Here is a 6,853-nt window from a genome sequence, read left to right as displayed (position 1 = left end):
CACTGGGACGCCATGCCATCTGGACCAGAGAGGACAAGGATAGCCCAAGTTGTTATCAACGCTCCGTTCAGAAGCCTGCATCACTGATGGTATAGGGTTGCATGAGCGCTTGTGGCATGGGCAGCTTGCATGTCTGGAAAGGCACCATTAATGCAGATAACTATGTTCAGGTTCTAGAACAACATATGCTCCCATCTAGACGTCATCTCTTTCAGGGAAGACCCTGCATTTTTCAGCACGATAATGCCAGACCACATTCTGCAGCAATCACAACATCATGGCTACGTAGGAGAAGGATCCGGGTACTGAAATGGCCAGCCTGCAGTCCAGATCTTTCACCTATAGAGAACATTTGGCGCATCATAAAGAGGAAGGTGCGACAAAGAAGGCCCAAGACGATTGAACAGTTAGAGGCCTGCATTAGACATGAATGGGAGAGCATTCCTATTTCTAAACTTGAGAAACTGGTCTCCTCTGTCCCCAGACGTCTGTGTTGTAAGAAGAAGGGGGGATGCCACACAGCGGTAAAAATGGACTTGTCCTTACTTTTTGGGGATTTGTTGACGCCATGAAATTTGGAAACAACAAATTTTTCCCTTAAAATGATACATTCTCTCAGTTTAAACTTTTGATCTGTGATTTGTGTTCTATTCTGAATAAAATATTAGATGTTTGCACCTCCACATCATTGCATTCAGTTTTTATTCACAATTTATTTAGTGTCCCAACTTTTTTGGAATCCGGTTTGCATATACAGGTCCTTCTCAAAAAATTAGCATATTGTGATAAAGGTCATTATTTTCCATAATGTAATGATAAAAATGAAACTTTCATATATTTCAGATTCATTGCACACCAACTGAAATATTTCAGGTCTTTAATTGTTTTAATACTGATGATTATGGCATACAGCTCATGAAAACCCAAAGTGCCTGTCCCAAAAAATTAGCATATCATGAAAAGGTTCTCTAAACAAGCTGTTAACCTAACCATCTGAATCAACGACGTAACTCTAAACACCTGCAAAACATTCCTGAGGCTTTTAAAAACTCCCAGCCTTGTTCATTACTCAAAACCGCAATCATGGGTAAGACTGCCAACCTGACTGCTGTCCAGAAGGTCATCATTGACACCCTCAAGCAAGAGGGTAAGACACAGAAAGAAATTGCTGAACGAACAGGCTGTTCCCAGAGTGCTGTATCAAGGCACCTCAGTGGGAAGTCTGTGGGAAGGGAAAAGTGTGGCAGAAAACGCTGCACAACGAGAAGAAGTGACCGGACCCTGAGGAGGATTGTGGAGAAGGGCCGATTCCAGACCTTGGGGGACCTGCGGAAGCAGTGGACTGAGTCTGGAGTAGAAACATCCAGAGCCACCGTGCACAGGTGTGTGCAGGAAATGGGCTAAAGGTGCCACATTCCCCAGGTCAAGCCACTTTTGAACCAGAAACAGAAGTGCCTGACCTGGGCTACAGAGAAGCAGCACTGGACTGTTGCTCAGTGGTCCAAAGTACTTTTTTCGGATGAAAGCAAATTTTGCATGTCATTCAGAAATCAAGGTGCCAGAGTTTGGAGGAAGACTGGGGAGAAGGAAATGCCAAAATGCCAGAAGTCCAGTGTGAAGCACCCACAGTCAGTGATGGTCTGGGGTGCCATGTCAGCTGCTGGTGTTGGTCCACTGTGTTTTATCAAGGGCAGGGTCAATGCAGCTAGCTATCAGGAGATTTTGGAGCACTTCATGCTTCCATCTGCTGAAAAGCTTTATGGAGATGAAGATTTTATTTTTCAGCACGACCTGGCACCTGCTCACAGTGCCAAAACCACTGGTAAATGGTTTACTGACCATGGTATTACTGTGCTCAATTGGCCTGCCAACTCTCCTGACCTGAACCCCATAGAGAACCTGTGGGATATTGTGAAGAGAAAGTTGAGAGACACAAGACCCAACACTCTGGATGAGCTTAAGGCCGCTATCGAAGCATCCTGGGCCTCCATAACACCTCAGCAGTGCCACAGGCTGATTGCCTCCATGCCACGCCGCATTGAAGCAGCCATTCATGCAAAGGGATTCCCGACCAAGTATTGAGTGCATAACTGAACATGATTATTTGAAGGTTGGCGTTTTTTGTATTAAAAACACTTGTCTTTCATTGGTGGGATGAAATATGATAATTTGTTGGGACAGGCATTTTGGGTTTTCATGAGCTGTATGCCATAATCATCAGTACTAAAACAATTAAAGACCTGAAATATTTCAGTTGGTGTGCAATGAATCTGAAATATATGAAAGTTTCATTTTTATCATTACATTATGGAAAATAATGACCTTTATCACAATATGCTAATTTTTTGAGAAGGACCTGTATATATATGTATATATTTTTTTTGAAAGACGAGGGGATGTTCCCAGTGGTTAACATGGTTCTGTACTAACAATGTTGAGATGTGTTGCTGTCATAAAACTTAACATTACCTTTTTTAAAATGATACAATTTTCTAGTTAAAACATTTGTTTATTACATTCTGTTGTAAATAAATTAGAGTTTTTTAGATTTGCCATCTTTGGATTGTTTGTATTTATTTACAATTTACGCCTCTCAGCTTTTTCTGGATTGAGGTTGTTTCTCCTTTTTTCCCCAGGCACAGAAAACCACCCAGTACTCTAAAGATGTTCAAATGTTGACATAAAATTCAGTTGTAACATCCATCCATTATCTTTTACCCGCTTCTTCCATTTTTGGGTCACGGGGGTCGCCGGTGCCCATGTCCAGCAGTTCTTGTGTGAGAGGTGGGGGACACTCTGGACAGGTCGCAAGTCCATCACAGGGACACATAGAGACAAACAAGATAAACAACCATTCACTCTCTCACTCACTCCTAGAGACAATTTAGAGTTACCAATCTGTCTAACATGCATGTTTTTGGTCTGTGGGAGGAAACCAGAGTATCAGGAGAAAACCCACACATGCACTGAGAGAACATGCAAACTCCACTCAGAAGGGCTCCTGGACCGGGGTTTGAACCAGGGACCTACTTGCTGAGAGGCAGCAGCTCTACCAGTTGTGCCACCGTGCTGCCCCAATAGTAACATGTTTTTATTAAAGGAAAAGAAAATGACTCGTGAAATGTTTTGCATAATAATTTCTTAAATACTTTTAAGTAGAGTGGTTCATGGGCCATTTGCAGCCCTTAAAAATTGATGGAGGTAAACTGAACATTTGAAAAAGAATATAAGGTGGTATAATCTACATACATGTTGATTCATTCAAACTTTCTTATACAGGTAAATCCCATTGAGCCTCGGGGACTCATTTACAAGAGAGACCTGATTTTAACAAAGAGTGATGACAACAGTAGACAATCATAAAAGAAAGCATGTAAATTGAGAAGAACAAGTGACAGAAAGTGGTATTAAAAAAATTAGAAAAAACAGCTAGATTATAAAACGGTGTAGAAAACTAAAAACAGGAACATGTCTGCATTGGTTTTTCTCATGAACTTGATTCTTAAAGCCACTGAGAGAGGTGAAGGTCGAGAGCTTCAAATCTTTTTGTAAGATATTCCAGGAAACAGGAGCGGAGTAGGAGAAGGCCCTTTTGCCAAGTTCAGTCCTCATTGAGGGAACACTGCAGGTAATAATGTCCTGAGAGCGCACGCTGTAGCTGCACTCACACAGAGACATGTAGGAGGAGATGTATGAAGGCAGCAGACCAAGAAGTAATTTAAAGATGAAAATGTACCAGTGAGAGAGTCTGCATGAAGTTAATGATGTCCAGTTAACCAGTGAATACTGGGTGCAGTGGTGGGTACGATAATCACAGCCAGTTATGAATCTTAGTGCACCATGATAGACAGCATCCAACATCTGCAGGGTTCTTGTAGGAGAGTTCATATAGATAATGTCATCGTAGTCAATGGAGGGAAGGAAAATTGCAGTTACAAGGCATTTCCAAGCATTCAAAGTTAGACAGGATTTATTTCTGAAAATTAAAAAAAAAAAAATTATCTTTCAGCTTACCACGTTTTCCATGTGGAGCTTAAAAGAGAGATGCGAATCGACCAAGATACCCAAATATTTGTAGAAATTGACAAAACTCAGTAGGGACACCATTCGAAGATAAAATTGAAGGAAGAACTGCTGGGACCGACTTCCTGTTTGAAACAACATCCCTTTGGTTTTATCGGCATTTAGGACAAGTTTGAGAAGGAACAAATCAGACTGGATGATGTCGAAGGTGGATTGCAAAAGCTGGAAAACCTTAGCAACTGTTTTAGCTCGACAATAAACAACTGTGTCATCATCATAGAAATGTATGGATGCGTCAGGAATAATTTGATCTACATTACCTTTGTAGATTATAAAGAGGGTTTGTCCTAAGACTGAGCCTTGTGGTACACCATTGTTGGCTGTTAAATGGGGCGGCTGTGGCTGAGTGGTTAGAGCAGTTGTCCTCCAATGTGAGAGTTGGGGATTCGAATCCACCAGCAGTCACATGTTGAAGTGTCCCTGGGCAAGACACTGAACCCCTCATAGCCTCCGATGTGTGTCCCATCAGTGTATGAATGTGATCTAAAGCACTGATTAGTCTCTTTAGAATGATTTGTTCAATTAGCTTTTTAGAGATCTAGTAGAGTGCTGTATGAATGGGTAAATGAGGACACAGGTTGTAGTGTAAAGCGCTTTGAGTATCTTGAAATAAGATAGAAAGGTGCTATATAAGTACAGTCCTTTTACCATTTAAATAAATGGAGGAAGTACCATTATGTTGAACACACTGCCTCCGACCTGAAAGATGGTGAACCAACCAATGGTGTGAGCTGAAAAACCAAAGATCAACTTTATTAGTGTCTCTTGAAAACTATGAATCAGTTTTAGTGACTACCAGCTGTATGATTTTTCAGTACTTGACACTTTTAGCCCATCCATGGTCCAAAAGGCAGCTCAACGCCCCATTTAGTGAGTTTTAAAGAAATGTTGCTCATATTACACATATACAGCATGTTTATGAGAGATTCCCTGGAAATTTTTCTCCCCTGTCAGGGGTTCCCAAACCCAAAAAATCTGAGAAGCCCTGTCTTAAACATGTTTTTGTATCCGTCTTTTACTGACTTTTTCCTAATTAACCTCATCAATTGCTAAATGCTCTTCCAGCTGTTTTGCATCACTTACTTTTACAGCCATTTGTTGGCCCTGTCTTTATGTTTTTCGATGTGTCGCAATTACAAGATTACACTGTTATCAGAGCTCTCATCCATGTGAAACCCTGACCTGCTCTAACTCTCTGGACCGGACAAGTTTTATAGAATAATCTCCCTGTCCATGCCCTCAGCCCCTCCCCTCCATGTCTGAGTCATCATCCAAGGGTCCGCTGCAGGCACGAAGGAGTGGATCTGAGTCAAGGACTCTGCCTGAGACACACCACCATATCAAATCAACGTCACATCAATCAGCCCTTTAGGATAGGGAGTGTGGGAGTGGTGGCACCGAGGTTAGGGAAGGTGGGCCTGTGATTGGAAGATCGCTGGTTCAACTCCCAGTACCAACATCCAAATGTGGGTGGGATTGGTGAAGCACACACACCTGCCTCCACCCTCATTTGCCCCACTCTGGGCCCTTGAGCAAGGCCCGCTCCCCCCGGGCGCAGTAGATGGCAGCTCTCTGATCCACACAGAGGGCTGTGGCAGCTCGGTGGTCTGTGGTTGCATCAAGAAGGGCATCTGGCATAAAAATACTTGTCACGTCTGAGTGACTCAGTTCGCTGTGGTGACCCCTGATCAAGGGAGCAGCCGAAAGAAGAAGAAGAAAATCTATCAGACCTTTAGGTTATCAAAACAACCAGACCTTTCTGTTCCTCACTGATTTGTCAAAGTTGGAGTGATTACATGGGACCGTTAATATCACACATCACAACATGAGCAGAAGGACATTGTAGTGCGTTCTCACAGGAGAGGTATTGATCATGATGCGTGCAAATAATACACATTACACTGACACCACCAGCAGTCACATGCTGAAGTGTCCCTGGGCAAGACACTGAACCCCTCACTGCCTCTGACGTGTGTCCCATCGGTGTATGAATGAGATCTAAAGCACTGATTGGTCTCTACAGATTCAGATCATTTTTGTAGAGATGTAGTCAGTGCTGCATGAATGTGTGTGGAGGTAAATGAGGCACAGATTGTTGTAAAGAGCTTTGAGTAGCTCGATTAGATAGAAAGGATCTATAGAAGCACAGTCCATTTACCATTTATCTTCACACACTGTCCCAACTGGTTTGGAATTGGGGTTGTAGATTATAATAAAAATAAAATAAAATAAAACTCTCAGGGGAGGGGATGCCGTCATATGCTTTGATAGATTTTTGTCTTAAATTGAAAAAGAAGCGAAGCAGCAATATTAAAGTTCAGCCTCCCTGCAGAAACGTTCTTATCACGAGACCTTTCGATGCTCCGTCTTTAGGGCACAAAGCAGGCGCCGGGTTTCTGTGAGGTCTGTGTTTGTGTGAACGCATGATATGAAACAACCTCTTTGTAAGCGTCACTTTTCATTCCCGTTAAACATAGAGCTGTAAACTGTTAAAGTGTCTCTGTGTGAGATTAGAAGGCTCTTCCTATGCACAAATTTGGACTCACTCGCTTCTTTTAATGTTCCCTGCCCTGCGTGGCCCTGCTTTTCTCCACGGGTTTTGTTTCCATTTATACAATACAATACAATACAACTTTATTTATAGAGCACTTTAAAACAACACTGTTGGCCAAAGTGCTGTACACTAGGACATACAAAAACATAAAAACCCCACACGTTAAAAATGTGAAATAAAATAAAGATAACAAATAAAATAAAACAAATAACTTAG

Source organism: Nematolebias whitei, chromosome 2 (genome assembly GCF_014905685.2).
Source record: "Nematolebias whitei isolate Nwh7 chromosome 2, NemWhi1, whole genome shotgun sequence".
Taxonomy (NCBI): domain Eukaryota; kingdom Metazoa; phylum Chordata; class Actinopteri; order Cyprinodontiformes; family Rivulidae; genus Nematolebias; species Nematolebias whitei.
The sequence above is the reverse complement of the archived record's forward strand: the minus strand, read 5'-3'. Positions refer to the sequence as shown.